The following is a 16,839-nucleotide window of genomic DNA, read 5'->3' as shown; positions in this document are numbered from 1 at the left end:
GAGGAAGAGTATTCCCCCCTTACTGCCTGTGACTTGTGATGGATTGTGGTCTGTGAAGGGACAGTGCTCTGTGACTTTCATGAGTCTTGACAGAGCAGTAGGTTGATGCCATGGCTGCTTTGCAAAGGGATTCCTGGGATGGGGCCAAGTTACTGGGATATAGCTGCCCTTCCAGAGTAATGGTCTAACGGGTGAGCCCTAATGGAAGAACAATGCTCCTGCTGTGAGGGGAAGACCTCTCACCCCTAGGAAAAGGGCTAGGAGGGCATCTGCAATGTTATTGCCTTCCTTCAGAGGCACAAAGGTGCTATCTTCCCTGTTCTGCAGATGAGAAACTGAGGCAGAGAACAAAACTTAACTGATTTTCATCCATTACAGAGGAAGTCCTTGGTGGAAAGGTAACTGGGGCCTTCATTGGAGGTTACTGCCCTCAGTATCTCCACTGCAGGGTCTCACAAAGACTCCTGTGATTTTGGGGAAAGTCACTTTATCTTCCTGATCAAGCTCAAGAAGCTTCATGATGGATTTCAAGTAATAAATGGCAGCAAAATAGAAAAGGAGAAAGCAAAGCCTAGCCCCTGAGCCTCTGAACAGAGAGACATTTACACACATCCTTATCTGTGAAGTTTTCCCCAGTATTCAGCATCGATGTAAACTCTTTCCTCTGAACAGCACCCAAAATGCCAGCTGGCTCTGGCAGACTTCAAGAGGCACACGAGTGAAGTCTAATGAAAGCCCAGGCACAGCATCCCAAAAGTGACAGTCACTCCAGTCTCAAGTAGGATTGTGAGCTGCTGATTCCTCCTGGGTTTGCAGAGAGCAGCATGATTTCAGAGGTTTTCTGTGGCTTTGGGGTGTCACTGTTTAGCTAAACATCCCCTCCAATTGATTGCAGCCTGCCTGTGGTTGCAGGGTTGATCATGCTGTATGATCTTGAGCCAGCCAGAGAAGAAAAAATCATTGCTTCTTCCTTTTATTTTTTCCTTTTTTCCTTCCAGGATAATAAAGTTCTTCCGTCCCCAGTTTTGTTATTCATACAAGATCCAGCAATCCAGGACACTCTGTCCTTAAAGACAAAATGTAAAAATAAGCAGAAATATTATATAAGTCAGAGAATATTACAGTTAATCAGCAGGACTGCCTGCTTGGCCTCCCTCTGCACTGCCCAAGAAAGTGCCGATAAAAGTAGATAGATATGTAACTTGATGCTGGTGCCTGAATACATTAGTCAATTTTAATCTTTTTATTTTGCAATAATTAAGGCATCAACTGTGCCCTTTCTGTCTGAGGGTAAGTTTATAATGCTTGGAAGCACCCGGGTAAAAAAAAAAGGGGTTTTATTGATGTCTTTCTAGATTACGCTTTGGCACAACACTGCTTAGTGCCTCAGTGCCCCCAGAGGATGCATTCCCACCCAGTGCCAGCCCTGGGCTCCCAGCACCTCACAGGTGGGTTTGTGGGAGAGCAGGGCTGGCCTGGCTATAGTGCTCACACAATCCTCCCTTCCTTTGCAACTTTCATGAGCAGATGGCCTTGTTTTTATTGGGCATTTGAATGCCTCTTCCCTCCCATTCTGGGGCGAATGCAAGCATGCTGAATATGGCCTCAGGAATAGATGCTGTCCAAAGATCTTGGGGACCAGGAATGGGCATCATTTTCGATGAACTAGTGGAAAATCTGAGGGGCTTCTCATGGACCCTTAATGTCTCTGAGCTGGGCAGCATTCAGGTTAACCTGCATTTCTACACTGCCATATAGCACTAGCCCTCCACCTTTGAAGTCTGAGATCTACAGCTCTAAAGACTGTAAAAGGAGATGACTGTGATAGCAGAATTTCTATTTGCATGTCTCACGAAACATGCAGCACAGTCTCCTATTTAAATAGCAAACTTTTGCCAAAGCACGATTGCCTCCCACAAGACTTGGGGTGCCCTCAGCTCACACTGAAGTGACTCGCAGCTCAGGGCACTCGCCACCTCCTGGAAGGTGCTGAGCAGTGGGTAGGATGGCACTGGAAAATTAGGCTGGGGCAGCAGAGGCGGAGCTGGTCCATGCAGGGTGTTTTAAGTGCTGCATGCTGGAAGTGTGGAATAGCACCTGTTTCACAAGGTCTGGCTGAAATTGTTGCTATTAGTCCCCTGCTTTCTTGAGTACTAAATGCACCCACACAATGTGAAAGTAACATCTCACCAATCAAAGTCAGCTCTGTTGCTTTTGTATCCACTTTGCTATTATTCACACTTCACAGCTGGATCAACGTGTGACACATTGCAGTCCTTCATTTTTCTTCTTTTGGATTACAACTATTTTTAATGTTTACCTGCTTGGAGAAATAACACATTTTACCTAGTGATAAATCTACTTTTTATTTATTCAGAAGACCAGTTTAGATTACTAATCCAAGATGATGAATGAATTAACTATTTGATGGATCAAAGTAGAGAAATATATTTTGGGCATTGGCTACACCAGGGAGAGTACATAACATGTCAGTCCATTGAAATTGTTACATTTGTTTTATTTTAACATTTCTTGATTTCAAAACAATAAAATACTGCTCATGGGTAAACTTCCTAAACAAAGGAGACTGCCAGTGGGCCTGACAACGTTTCCTTGGTAACATTTCTTAGCTTTTACCCCAGTGATTGATATCCAAGGATAGCCATTTGCTTTCTGCAGAGAAGCAAGAGAATATGGCTCAGTGATTCCTTTCCTGGCTCCTGAAAGCAGAAAGAGGAGTTGCAATCCATTACAGCTGATGTGGCTTTACCCATTATTAAAAAAAAAAAAAAAAAAAGGGAAAAAGAAACAACAAAAAAACCCCACAACAGTAACAACCAAGGGAAAAAAGGAGACAAATTGCACTTAGAACCTGATCCAAAAAACTCACTTTACTTGACAGAAAATCTCTGACTTCACAGGGCTTCAGACTAGATTCCTGATGTGTGTTTAAGACTGACCTTAATCTGAATACACTTCTATGCTATGGTCTTTGCCTTCCTTGTTTAAAAACCTTTTGTGCCAACAGTTTTTCTTTTTCTGTTTGTGCTGCGAGCACCACCATTTATGGGGAGCTCTCAATACCACCTATCTTGAGAAACAAGCAGTTATGGGAGATTGCAGTAAGATATCCCCGAATTTAATACAAAGGAGGAAAGCTGCATTTACAAGTCCAGTAAGAGCTAGTCAAGAAGTGAGTTCGGGTGTGTGAGGGAGGCAGACTGGACAAGTCACCCTTCACAGATGAAAAACCCTGTATTTCTCCCTCCTGCCCATTGCCCTCCCACTCCTCTCCAAGAACTGTGCAAGTGTCCTCTCTGTTTTATTTGCAGAAATACCCCAACAGCGCTGCTCATGCCAAAGCCCTTTGCAGTCCTCCAAGCAACAACACTCATGCAGTGACTGTGACTGCTAACAAAGGTGCCCAGCTGCCAGTGGTCCAGAGGTGCTGCCAGCTTCAGTCAGTAACAGCTCCACATGAAACATAAAAATGAGCATCAAACTAGTCCCAAAGACCCAGAAGACAGCTTTCACTCTGCAGGCATGCTCATGACACTCCACTGTGGCTTAAGCTGAGCAGATGAAGAAGACTGTGCGTCTTTGCAGCTCCTCAACACGATCGAAGGATTTGGAGAGAGATCTCGAAGGGCAGCAGTGCTCAGGAGGAGCAATGTTTTTGGCCCCATTTACTTCTCCTTGGCCCCATTTGTTTCTCCTTGGCCCTGCCGCCAACACAGTCCCATTTGTGGAGGGCTTGAAGCTGTCATGCCCACTATGTGCTGTTTGTCATGTCCTCCCCAGGTTTCTCTTCCTTGCTAAGGATTTTCCCACATCTTTCCCATTTTTAGGGTTTGAAATGAAGGAAGTTGCAGTTCTGTCCCTTAAAAGAGGGGCTGTCAACTTCAGCAGGGCAGCAGCAATGTGCTTCTTCCACAGGATTATGGGAAGAAAGGGGATGTGGTTGTCTGGACACCTCAGAAATCACTGCAGCCAAGCAAAAATAGGCAGAATCATGTAAGAATACATTTGGGTTTTGGAAGTTGGATACCTGAGAGGTTCATCTTTCCTTTCTTTCTTACAGTTTATCCTTTGTACTTTTATACGTCAATTTTAGCTTACTCCAAGCTTCCCCCAACCACATGCCTCCTTCTGATCTTGTCTCCTAAATCTATCACAGTACATACTCTGTCTTTTCTTTGTCTCTGCTACAGGACGCCTCACTCCTTTGTGGCCCCCCCAAATGTCACCATCAAACCCGAGGCCCTTGGCTGACAGCAGGAGAGAAGCAGAGGGTGGTGTGGCCAGCTAATGGCCTTTCCCCTCAGCCCAGACAGCAACACTCTTGATGCTTTCATGGCTGCTGTGGTCTGAGGTGTGTGCAGCAGCCAGGAGGCTGGGGGAAGGACTGATGGACAAGTGAAGGACAAGCAGTGGGATCACAGCATGCTTCTCTTCTGTCAGGGAAGGGACTAAATCGATGAACACACAACAAATCAATGCTGTTGGGTGGTGGGGTTTTTTGGTAATTTGATCTTTTCCATTAGGATGCTCACCAGTGCTCCATTAATAGCTTGTTCAACTGCCAGTGCTGGGTGATACCCAAGGCCTGAGGAAATGCAAAATTAAAAAAAATAGGGAGTAATTGATCCAGCAACTTATATAATCATATGATACAAGTGGGAGATTTTATTTTTGTAAGCCCAGTACCTTATTTCCTGAAGCCTGAGATACATTCACACACTACAGAGGCATTATATTACTTATAAAATTATCCAGTCCTTTTTATAATCCAGCATCAGTACAGCTTGTCCCAAATAACTCTTTTTAAGATGCACTCCACAGGCATACTGTGTACCTAATTATTTCTCTTTGTTTTTCTCCACTATTTGTTTCATCCAGTGTCTCCCTCTTTCCAGTGACGAATTGTCTGTACTTGCAGACATAAATAAAACCGATTAGTCCTTTAAAGATACCCTCCATGTCCCAGCTTCAGCACTTCTGTTGCTGTTTCTCTTTCCTAAATAAAGTACAATTCAGTGGATGCCTTTTGAGGGTTTGGTATACAAGAGGGGGGATCTGTGGATCCTCTGCCTCCCTTGTTTGTGCAGGAGAGAGGCAGATGAGGGGCCCCACACTGGGGCAGGTAAGGAAGGGCCAGGATCCCAAGAGTTTGTGCACAAATCTCCGCTTCAGGGAGAGGGGCTGCTTTCTCCTCAGACAGAGGCTATCTTTTTCCTGAGGTCTTGGGAAAGGATGGCTTGCTGGTCTGAGCTGCGACATGATGCTGGGCAGCCAGCCTGGTCCTTCCCACTGACACCTGGCATCCTGCTTGGCAGCAGGGAGAGAAATCTCACTGGGGTGACAGACATGAGATTTGCGGTCATCTCCTTCCCTTTTCCCTGAAGGGATCACCAAGCACCCTAGCAGTGGAGGCTGGATTTCCAAAGTGGTGTTTTGCGGTAATCCAAATGAGAATATGGCAATACCCAAACTAGGGAAGCCCATAGCCCTGGGGAGGGCAAAATAAAAACAAATGTGGTAGAAATCACCCCCCGTCCCAACCCTTCCTGGCCAATCAATCCTTCCCTTCATGCCTGCTGTGAGGCCAGCAATTTTCAGGAGACTCATGAGTCTCTCCTCTACAGATGAAGCTTCTGTCTACCTCCACCTTCTCAGAGGCCCATCCATGCTCTGCACTCTCCACAGGACTCAGTCCCCAGTGTCACTGCCAGCCCCTACGGCCAGTGTGCCTGGTCTCACCTCTCTCTCCAACTACAATTACCAGAAGAACAAACTGAGCAGCCTTCTGCTCTGCCACCCAGCTGCCCCTTTCAGCATAAGAGCATAACATATGCAAAATCAAGTGCAGACAAATGCATTGCAAAAGATACCCACCCACAGCAGACAGTGTCAATCCACTGACAGCACCAAACTGAAATTTTGCCCATGTGCCACAGAAAAACAGGAGGTTGCTGAAAAGCTTCAGACTCTGCAGATCCAGGCAAGCATCCTTGCATCATCTGCTCCATGCTTCACAGCTTTACGTGCTCTCATACAGATGGGAGTCATGTAGAAAATTAGCCTCTAGGAGCAAAGTACCATCTTCAAAGGAGATGTTGAGCATCACTGGCTTGCTCCAAGCCCGGCTAGAACTGATGTGGTTTTGTCCTATGTGTTTATAAATTACTGCTACCGCTAGTTTTTAAGGGAATGGGCAGCCACTGTCCTGAGAAGACAACTCGGTCTTCAGTGATCTAGTCCCAAATGTTGCAAGGCAGAGAAGAACCACCCCAAGAAAAGGCGATATCCAGGAAGGAGACTCCTCATTGCATTTGGACTATTTCCCAGGGCTTTGCTGACCTGGAAGGTGGTGTAAGGACTTTCTAGCTTAAGCAGAAGGTCAGACTGACTACTCAGAGAGAGGAAACCAAAGTAAGCCAGCCCCTATTCATATTTGGGCAAAAGGATATGTGCTCTCAGCCTTGTGTGTACAGCCTGAATTAGTGAAATAAGTATTCTGTAAATCATTCCCTTCCTTGCAGCTCTGTTTTCCTCCAAACAATGGAAAGGAAAAACTGTAAACATGCTGATATGATAAGTAGGAGGGTAGAGGAAAGGGAAGGTCAGATGTACTCTTATTACTGTCTTCCTGTAGACATACACTCCTTACATCTCTAAAAGCCAAAGAAGTACTTACATACTTTAAAGAGCTGTACTAGATATGTCAGATCCTTGTCCTTTCTACCTGGATACATGTGGCACGTAACTAAGGAAACTAAACACATTGCAAATGCTTTGGTTTGAAATGTCTTTGCTGAGAACTGGTTGAAATGCAGGACTTCTATTCTGCAAGAAATACTGACATTTGCAAAAGTTTGGTTAAACAGAAAAAATGAGTCATTTTCCCCCTGAAAAGGAAAATCTTTGGGGAGGGAAGAAAAGAGAAAAAAAATTGCTTGGAAAAATCAAACCATTCCTATTCTTTTTACTTTTCCCTCAATGAAGAACAGAGGAACAACTGTCTCTGTCTCCTGAGGATCCCCCCCAGCCATGAGCTGAGTAGATTCAAATCCCAGTGAGCTTCTGCCTGCGCCAGAGCTCCTGTGGCTTTGTGCTTCCCGTGGCAGATCTCAGCCAGCTGGGGCTGAGGGAGACAGTCCTCACAGCAGCATCACCTCAAGCTGATGGAGAACCAATCCTGCTGCAGCCAACCCGCTTCTGCTGGCCAATTTCAGTTTTATCTATCTCCCTCTCAGCTTTTAGGCAAGTTTGTTTTGCTGAAAAATTCCTCACTAGCCTTTCTTGACATGTTACATGTTACACAGTCGCACCCATGGCTGCTATTGTAAAAAAATAGTATTATTTATCTGCAGGGAGGAAATAAACCCCATCAGTGCAAACCATCACATCGTTGTGTCGAAGTCCTGAGCCTCAATCCTCATCTGTTGAAAAGGGCTGTAGTGATGGCACTTCTGTATGCTGAAAGGGATTGTACTGAGACACTGGAAAAAACAACCTGTTAAGATGATTGGCTCACTGCTCTGCCTGAAATGGCAACATTTGAACACACAATACGCTCAAAGATGATTAAGCCGGGGAAGTGTAATGATATGTGAAACCAATTTTTATTAATACCAGACTGAAACACACAGTCTTGTACAAGGAAGAGAAATCTCCATGCTCCTAGTAATGGGGATCAAAGCCTTAATGATCATTACACTACTAAAACTGTACACTAATACCACAGTAGGTCATGGGGGTCAGAGCAAATGCTTCTTTCTTTGTATTACATGCTTTTATGTCTTCATTTACTCCACCAATTCTCTCATTATTTTCTCCTCATCTGCTATTCACAGGCATAATTTCTTTGGCTGACATTCCCCTCCTCTCTCACTAAGAAACAATCGATATTACATCATCTGCCTCACCGCAATGCCTCATACGCCACAAGATACATTGAAGCAGGTTCCTCTGGGACTTATTTTGCAGCCCCACTCCATCTGAATTAGTAAGGAAAGGAGGATGCTATGCAAAGCCCCTAGGTGTGGCTGGAGCACAAGCTTGGGCAGCATGGTGACTGCTGCTTTAACCTCACTGCTTGCCTGTGAGAAATCCATATGTTGCCATTTGCTCTTGTAGCCTGCTCATTTCGTACAGTGCTGTTTGGCTTTGAGGTGTTGTCTTCTGCTCTCTCATGTGCTGCTGTCTTGTAACAAGATCATGTGAAACAGGGACCTTGTATCATTTCAAAACATATTGTCAGCTGGTTCAGGAGGGAAAACTCTACTTTTTCTTTTTCCTTATGTATTTTTTTTTCATTTTGTTTCCTGATTCAATAGTGCCTGCCTTTCCTTGCTCTATCTAGACAGCATTTCCTACTCCTGGGCTGTCTGTGAAGGAAAGCTATCTAACTCTGGAATTTAATAAAAGCCTCTTAAGTGATTTGGGAGTGTATAGGAGAAAGAGAAATCTTTAAAAGCAAACATTACTGCTAGAGTGTACATGTTGCTTAATAGGATTTTCTTTGTTTAAGAGAATCTGAGCTCTTAATAAGAATCTTCTGTGAATCTGATTTTTTAATAAGACAATCTGAGATTAAGGAAGAATGGGAATATTTTATTTACTTAGGTACATACCTAAACGTGTGTATGGTTTTCAGTGAAAGATGTGTCAAAAGATATCCCACATTCTAATAACATTATGTTAGGATTGTAATGTTTTTCAGCAATTTATTTCTGAATACCATTTCCCCATCCTCTCTGCTGTAATGCCTGTAATTTTGCTTTTGCTTTTACCCAGTCTCTCCTCCAAATTCCTTTTTTTTTTTTTTTCATTCTACAAGGCCAGGCTGCTTCTTTCTGCAGGATGACTGAGAGGAGTGTGAAAATGAATAGCATAAGTCTTATTCACAGTTTCCTCTGTGTTTGCCCTGCATTACTGGGACAGATCAAAACTGTACAGATGAAAAGGAGCCCACAAGCTACTCTGAGTAAGCTCCTGTTTTGGATACTTTAGTGCAGTACATGTTTTTTTCCTAAAACAGGATGCTCTAAACCAGCAGCCCTGGTAAAAGATAAGCAATGTAATTATAGCAACGAGATAAAAGCAGAAATGGCTCTCAGACAAAAACCCTGACGATTAGATCAGAAGTGATGTGAAAGGACACCCACTGAGGAAAAAGGAACTCGGCACTGATAACGTGAGGCACTACCACCCAGAACTTGGAATGTGATTTCTTATATTTTTTTCGAAAATAAAAAGCCCAGAAGCTCATATCAAAAGGGCTTATGGTTCTGTGTGGCAGGTGTTTCTTCCCCTTTTTAGGTCCTCCTTGCTTCCAGGCCTGATCATGTTCTGCTATCATGTAGATGAAGTGTTAGAAAATAGTGGAAAATGGCATATTTTAAAATACAATTACCACAGCATGTCAAAACTAGAGAGAGTTGCAAGGAACATCAGAAGGGGCTTCACACAGCAAGATAACTGGGCAACATTATGGCAAATGATATGGAGTGTAAAAGCTCCAGGAGGCAATGCAGAATGGAAGAAATAATTGACTGTGGTCACTCTGGTGAAAGAATATATCGGAATCATCAATGGAAGTGAAATGAAAGTGGCTGATGAGTGGTGGTCCAAAAAGTAGTTGGAGAGTTGCTAAACGGTAGATGTAAAGTGTTATTGGATAATGCTGACACAATGGTGTAAATAAATTGTGTGACTGGCCCTTAGATGCTGCACATATATGTGGTCTTTCCAATTAATATAGCAAACAAAAGAGAGTTCAAGAACACTGGAGGAAAGGAAGGGGCAGATTTCCAAAGAGACCGAAAACATTAAAACCACTGCTTGCAGAGTGAAGGTGACAAGAGAAAAGAGAGAAGAGACATAGGAGAGCTCTTACTTATTTGTTCTCAAGACTATATACACTAAGAGGGAGCACTTGAAGAAGTTAAAACCAAGTTGAAAATCACCCCTAGCCCATCACACAGCTCATCTTGAGAATCTATTTGCCTTTTGGATATCCCAGAGTTTACTTGCTGAGAGCCATGTGATCCACGTGCTAATCTCAGTAAGGAAGTTGCTTGTGCAGGAATTTTAGGTTACCACCTCACCTATGTGACAACAACCATCCCAATTCTGCATCACTGCAGGCCAGGGCACAGCATTTGTCCTGTTGCAGTTTGGGGTGCAGCACTGGACCTCTCCTGGAGAACCAGTGCCCGGGGCAGCCTTTGTCTGCAAGAATTCAGCCCCCTGACAGCCTGAACCTAGATGCACAAGCACACTGTGTCACAAACACTTTGAGTGAGGCATGGCAAAGCTGTTGGAGCCTGAAGGAAAGCCAGACTATGAGTGCTCTGAGTTCTTTTTCAGTGGGGGTATTTTGGGGCACAGCCCCTGGTCTGGGTCCTGAATAATCCCAGTGCTTCTGAGGTGACTCAGGTGACACCACTGACGTCGCACTGGTGGCAGCCACCAAGTCTTCTTGCTAAATGAATGCAGCAAGCTGCAACTGTCAGCATTATCACAGGGGTAGTAAATTTTGTAGCTTATTTTTTGATAAGCTGCATAACCCCATGGCACAATCTGCCAGCAGGGGCAAAGCAGGCTGTGATCTCCTGAGATCAGTGGTTGCAGGAGGCACTAAGGTAGAGACACACAATTCTTTGGTATTTGCTGAAGGTCCAGCACTGGTTGTTTCTTCTTAGAACCTGAATGAATGCCTCTTGGGTGTCTCTTTTTCTCAGATTACATTTCAAGAGGTGCGACCACATTAGCAAAAACATGCACACAATGCAGTGTGTGCTAAGCCACAGCATCCACAGGCACTGAGGGCACTGCTCCTGGGCACCCACCTGCAACTGGTGCTGCTGAAGCTCATAGAGCTGTATCACTACACAGAGCGCTCTGGAGAGAAACACAGTGAGATGTCAGATGCTGAAACCCAGCTCCTGTCTGTAGACTGAGGACAGAGAGAGGCCCCACGCATGCAAAGGCCAGGTGTCGTCCCAGACACAAGTATGCACCATACTGGGGCAAGGTGGTGCCGTGGGAGGAAGGCAGATGACAAAATCTATGCCACCCACTTCTTAGGAGATCGGCCACCATGCAGTTTTCTAACTGCAGTTGTGGTTTTTGCCTCTTTCTTGATAACTCACCTCCTTGCCTTGCCTGATATTCCACTCTCTGATGCAATTAATTTGCTAGTCACCATTTCACAGGCTTCAGGTGCACTTAAGCCTTAGAGTAGTTGCCTTAAAATCAGTGAAAACATTTGCAAAAGTGAGAACTAATCAAGTGAAGAAGAGTTAGCCTATAATTTGCAGGAATTGCTTGCATTTCAACTCTGGACTCTGAAATCTTTTGAGCCAAAAAGATTTAGATGCTTTATATGCAAGACTGTTGCATTCTCCTGAAGCAATGAGTGATTCATTCCAGTCGTGACTGAAAAGCTTAGGGCTTGCCTACAGTTGGAAATTTACCAAAATAGTTATTCTGGAAGAAGTCTTGGGGTAGCGGCTCTTCTTCTGGAATTAAAATGCCCACACAGTGTTTGATAACACTGTTGTTATTCTGAAAGAGCTGTTCTGCTACATTTGCAAGTGTTGACTTCTTTGTGTCAGAGGCTGCCAAGCAGGTTATCCTTGCTGTGGGATTTAAGATGAGAAGGTAAGAAAGGGTTTGTTTTGGTGTCTGAGCATAACAGTAGATCTGATCTGCAACTATTTTTCAGAGACCCATAAAACCAAATGGGTGGAAACAACATAGCAGATTACTAGCACCAGTGTTCTCCACCAAACTGGAGGCGTAGCAGTGCAGTAGAACTTATGTTATGACATAATTTCTAGTTTAAGTTTTTCATCAGAAATTGCCTGGGACATAAGGCCACATTGCCATATTTTAGTAATACTTCTTCCTGGTTTCATGTAATGGTTGCTAGCAAAGAGAGAGTTTTCTTTTTGGCCCTTGCTACTTCTTAACACCCTCATTTCACCACTTGCCCAGCCAAACTGGTGCAGTGAAGTGTCGGAGTACCAACAGGCCAACGTACTGCTTCCCTGGGAATGTGAAATCTGGCAAGTCCCTTGGATCCTTTATTTCTCCACAGTGTTAATGAGGGACTGAGTCCAAACCCAGAGGGAGTTGTCTTCCCTGCAGGTGTAAGGTCCGCTTGTGCTAATCTGAATCATCAAGAGGACTACTGCCCAGCTGCACCCTGAGCTACATGATACTGATCTTCATGGGCACCAGATTTCTCATGCTTGGACTTCCATCAGGTGAGATGAGGACCACACACATGAAGTGCCACTCCAGAAAAAAATTGGTGCAACATCCCCATACCTGAGGGTACTGCCTCCAACCCCCTGCTTCCCAGCCATGTGAAGACTTGCAAGGCTTCTGGTATTACACATGCCACAACAGGAGGTGCTAAATTCAGTGGGAAGTAATTTTGACCCTAATTTTTGGGGTTGAAGCATGTGTTTGCGTAAGAGTATTTTGTGGTTTTATTAATGCCTGAAGATGCAGCTGACAGGCAGCCTCTGCTGTTAAAAGGGCTCTTGCCCCTGGTATGGGTCTTGCCCTGTGGAAGAAAAGCCTCCAACACAACAAAGAAAGTGATATTTCCTGATATTTCTACATTAAAAATGAACAGTAACTAATAAAACAAACCAAAGATTTTAGATCTTCAAGATACATAAATAAGAAGGCCAGAAGGCACAATTCCTGCCTTTCGCAGCCTCTTCCAGTTCCTTCTAAAAGCCAGCTGCCAGCAGTGCTATGGCAAAGCACAGTCTCCGAGTGCCACTCTCCCCCTTCCATTTGGTGGACACACTGGAGCTGACGCTGACTGGAGATGGAATGAGAAAGAAATAAAACACTTTATTACCTGTGCCATAGCCTTTATTATCTGGTTCTTAAAATATCCCCATGGCCTAATGTATGCCATGAAATTAGTTTAAATTCTTAATGTACAAACAAACATAAACAGCAATGCACAGGCAGGATTTAAGACCATCCACAAACAGTTCATTTTCAGGCATTGTCAACTGGCAGGAACACATTAAAATCTATGCATATTGCTGGAGTAAGTATAACTGGGAAGGGTGCCTAGAACATCTCACATGTTTCTGCCCCAAGACAAATGTGTTCTGGGCAAAGATTACCAAAGTAATGACTAAGGATTACATCCATGCCACCTATCCTCCAGTGTGGCAAAAGAGACAGGAAATCTCTGTGAACATAGAAAGGGGTGCTCTGACGTTTTCTGCTCCAAAAGTACCGCATGAGAGATAAGAGGAGCAGAAAAAGCCTCCAAGCACAGAATCATTGAATCATGGAATCACAGAATGTGTTGAGTTGGAAGAGACCAATCAGAATTATTGAGTTCAACTCCTGGCCCTGTGCAGGACACCCCAAGAATCATATGTGCCTGAGAACATTGTAAAAATGCTTCATGAACTCTCTCAGGTTTGGCACTGTGACCACTTCGCTGGGGAGCCTGTTCCAGTGCTCAACTACCTTCTGGGTGAAAAACCTTTTCCTGGTATCTAACCTAAACCTCCCCTGGCTCAGCATCATGCCATTGCCTTGAGTCCTATCGCTGGTCAAGAGGGTGAAGAGATTCATACCTGCCCCTCTGCTTCCCTCAAGAGGAAGTTGTAGACTGCAGTGACATCTCCCCTCAGTCTCCAGGTTGAACAAACCAAGTGATCTCAGCTGCTCCTCATACGGCTTCCCCTCCAGACCATTCACCAACCTTGTGGCCCTTCTTTAGACCCACCCTAAGAGCTTAATGGCTTTTTCATATTATGGTGCCCAAAACTGCACACAATATTCAAGGTGAGGCCACCCCAGTGCAGAGCAGAGTGGGACAACCCCCTCCCTCAACCAGCTAGAGATGCTTTGCCTGATGCTCCCCAGGACACTGTTGGCCCTCTTGGCTGCCAGGGCACTGCTGACTCATATTCAACTTGCCATCCACCAGGATCCCCAGCTCCCTTTCTGCGGCACTGCTTTCCAGCATCTCATTCCCCAGTCTATATGAACATTCAGGGTTGCCCCATCCCAGGTGCAGAATCCGACATTTGCCCTTGTTAAACTTCACATGGTTGGTGATTGTCCAGTCCTCTAATTTGTTGAGGTCTCTCTTCAGGGCCTCTCTGCCCTCAAGGGAGTTGACAGCTCCTCCCAATTTAGTGTCATTGGCAAACTTACTTAGTATTCCTTTGAGTCCTGCATCCAGGTCGTTAATGAAGATATTGAAGAGAACTGGGCTGAGGATGGAGCCCTGTGGAACCCCATTAGTGATCAGTTGCCACTCTGATGTTACCCCACTCGCTATAACTCCCTGTGCTCGAATTGTGAGCTAGTTGCTCACCCATTGCATAACATAGTTATTCAGCTGTATGCTGGACATCTTGTCCAGAAGGCTATTGTGTGGGACAGTACTAAAAGCTTTTCTGAAGTCCAAAATATTTCTTCTACTGGCTCTCATAGATCAACTAGGTGGGTTACTTTGTCGTAGGAGGAAATTAGGTTTGACAAGAAGGACTTTCCACTCATGGAGTCGTGCTGGCTGTGACCGATGACTGTGTTGTCCTCCAGGCATTTTTCAGTACCTCCAAGAATAATATTTTCCATGATTTTAACAGGCACTGAAGTGAGACTGATAGGCCCGTAGTTTCCTGGGTACTCCTTCTTGCCTGTCTTGAAAATTAGGACATTATTTGTTGGCTTCTAGTCAGCTGGGACCTCTCTGCATTCCCAAGACTGATCGAAAATCATAGAGAGAGGCTTTGTTATGGCATCAGCTAGGTCTTTGAGGATTCTGAGATGAATCCCATCAGGGCCCATAGATTTGGAGGAATCCAGCTGAAGCAGCAGATCCCGCACAAGTTCAGGGTCAGCTGAGACTTGATCACTCTTGCAGTCATGGTCCTGCAGCTCAGGGCACTGAGACCCCCTTGGTCCATCATCCATGTTGAAGGCAGGGGCAAAGAAAGTGTCAAACACTTCCGCCTTGCCTCTGTTTGTGAGGTGACCATCCTCTCACCCTGTAATGGGCCAGTGAAGATTCTATACTGCTTATTGCCATTAATATATTTGAAAAAACTCTTCTTATGGTCCCCCACATTTCTGACCAGCTTCAACTCCAATTGAGCTTTGGCCACAAAATTTTCTCCCTAAAGTTGCAAGCAGAATCTCTGTATTCTTCCCATGTCACCTGACTTTGCTTCCACTGGGCATACACTTTCCTTTTTTCCCTTATTTCCAAGGGAAGATCCCTGTTCAGCCAACCTGGCCTTCTGCCTCACCTGCTTGATTTCCAACATTTGGGAATTGCCTGCTCCTGTGCCCTGAGGAGATGATGTCTAAAATGTGACCAGCACTGATGGACCCTAGCACCTGCAAAAACATTTTCCCAGGGGACTTTGCTCACTAGTTCCCTGAGCAGCCTGAATTCTGCTCTCCTCATGTCTAGAGTTGAGGTTTTGCTGGCACTTTTCGTCCTGTTGGCAGAGATTTTAAACTCGACTGCTTCATGGTCACTGTGGCCAAGACAGCCGCCAATCTCCACCTCTTTCATGAGATCTGCTCTGTTGACAAGCAGCAAAACAAGAAGGGCATCTTTCCGAGTCAGCTCCTTTAGGACCTGTTGCATAAAATTGTCATCTAGGATTTTTAGGAGTCTTCTGGCCCAGGTTATACCAGCTGTATGATACTCTCTATCAATTTCTGGCAAGCTGAAGTCCCCCATAAGGACAGAGGCAGTTAACATGGAAGTGTCCCTTAGTTCCTCGAAGAATAATTTGTTGGTGTCATTGTCCTGTCTTGGGAGGTCTATAGCAGATTCCCATACTTGTTTGCCCCTTGATTCTTACCCAGAGGCTCTCAACTGTGCCATTGCCAACTGTGAGCTCCATACATTCTAACCCCTCTATTACAAACAGTGCCATTCCTCCACCTCTTCTGACCTGCCTATCCCTCCTGAAGAGCCTGTAACCATCCAACAGGGCACTTCAGCCACAGGACTCATCCTACCAGGTTTCACTTATGTCAGTGATGTCAAAACTCTTGGACTGGGCCAAAGCTTCCAGCTCATCTTATTTGTTCCTCATGCGTGCATTGATATAGAAACATTTCAGATGTGGTACATTGTAGCCAACACTTTTTGAAGCAGATTGAGGGACCCATTAGTGCTCCTTTCTTCAAGTTTTGGCACACTATCTCATTGCACATCACTGGCAAGCCTAGTTTTGTCCCTTTCCCCTGTCCAAGCTAGTTTAAAGCTCTATCAACAAGCCCTGCTGGCTCCTGTGTGTCTCCCTCTGAGATAGGTGCAAGCTTGTGGCTCCAGTATGCGTGGAGGGAATTCTGTGGGACAGAGAGTGGGGCTGGAAGCAGGATCGGCTCTATCTCCCTCTGGGCAGTCACAGCAGCAGCAGCAGCAGCAACACTGCATGCAAGGTTTGCACAAAGCATGCCATGATATATTCAATGCAACAGCAGCAAGAGGACTCTGTACCTGCAACTCAGATGCCCAAGTGAAATCAAAACCCTACATTTCCCAAAGCCTTCCCGCAGTGCTGCCTCCCCAGGCGCTGTGCACAGCACGTTGCTTCATAGCAGCTCAAAGTAGCCCCAATGTTCAACAGCCTTTTCTGCAAAGCACAATTACTTTCCATACCCTCTGTCCTATGAGGGCAAGCAGCACGGCTGTAGCATTTAGAATACAGAGCTGTGACTGCCCTGCAAACAGAGGGCTAAATGCAGTCCTGGCGTAGTCAGGGAAAACTGTGTCAGTTTTAATGAGACACCACAGTTAGATTCAGTCAT

General features: G+C 45.0%; 1 protein-coding gene across 1 annotated transcript in view; it reads right to left on the bottom strand.

Moving 5' to 3' along the window:
- The window catches only part of CGA (glycoprotein hormones, alpha polypeptide), a 349,628-nt gene extending 344,532 nt beyond the window's left edge, over window positions 1–5,096 (bottom strand). The window contains exon 1 of the mRNA XM_064650032.1: window positions 5,092–5,096. The gene's annotated coding sequence lies outside the window, so the exon portion shown is untranslated. The remainder of the gene's footprint in view (window positions 1–5,091) is intronic.
- Between the last annotated feature and the right edge of the window lie 11,743 nt (window positions 5,097–16,839).

Source organism: Pseudopipra pipra, chromosome 3, assembly GCF_036250125.1.
Source record: "Pseudopipra pipra isolate bDixPip1 chromosome 3, bDixPip1.hap1, whole genome shotgun sequence".
In the NCBI taxonomy this organism is placed as follows: domain Eukaryota; kingdom Metazoa; phylum Chordata; class Aves; order Passeriformes; family Pipridae; genus Pseudopipra; species Pseudopipra pipra.
Note: the sequence above shows the minus strand (reverse complement) of the source record. Positions and strands in the feature narration are given on the sequence as shown.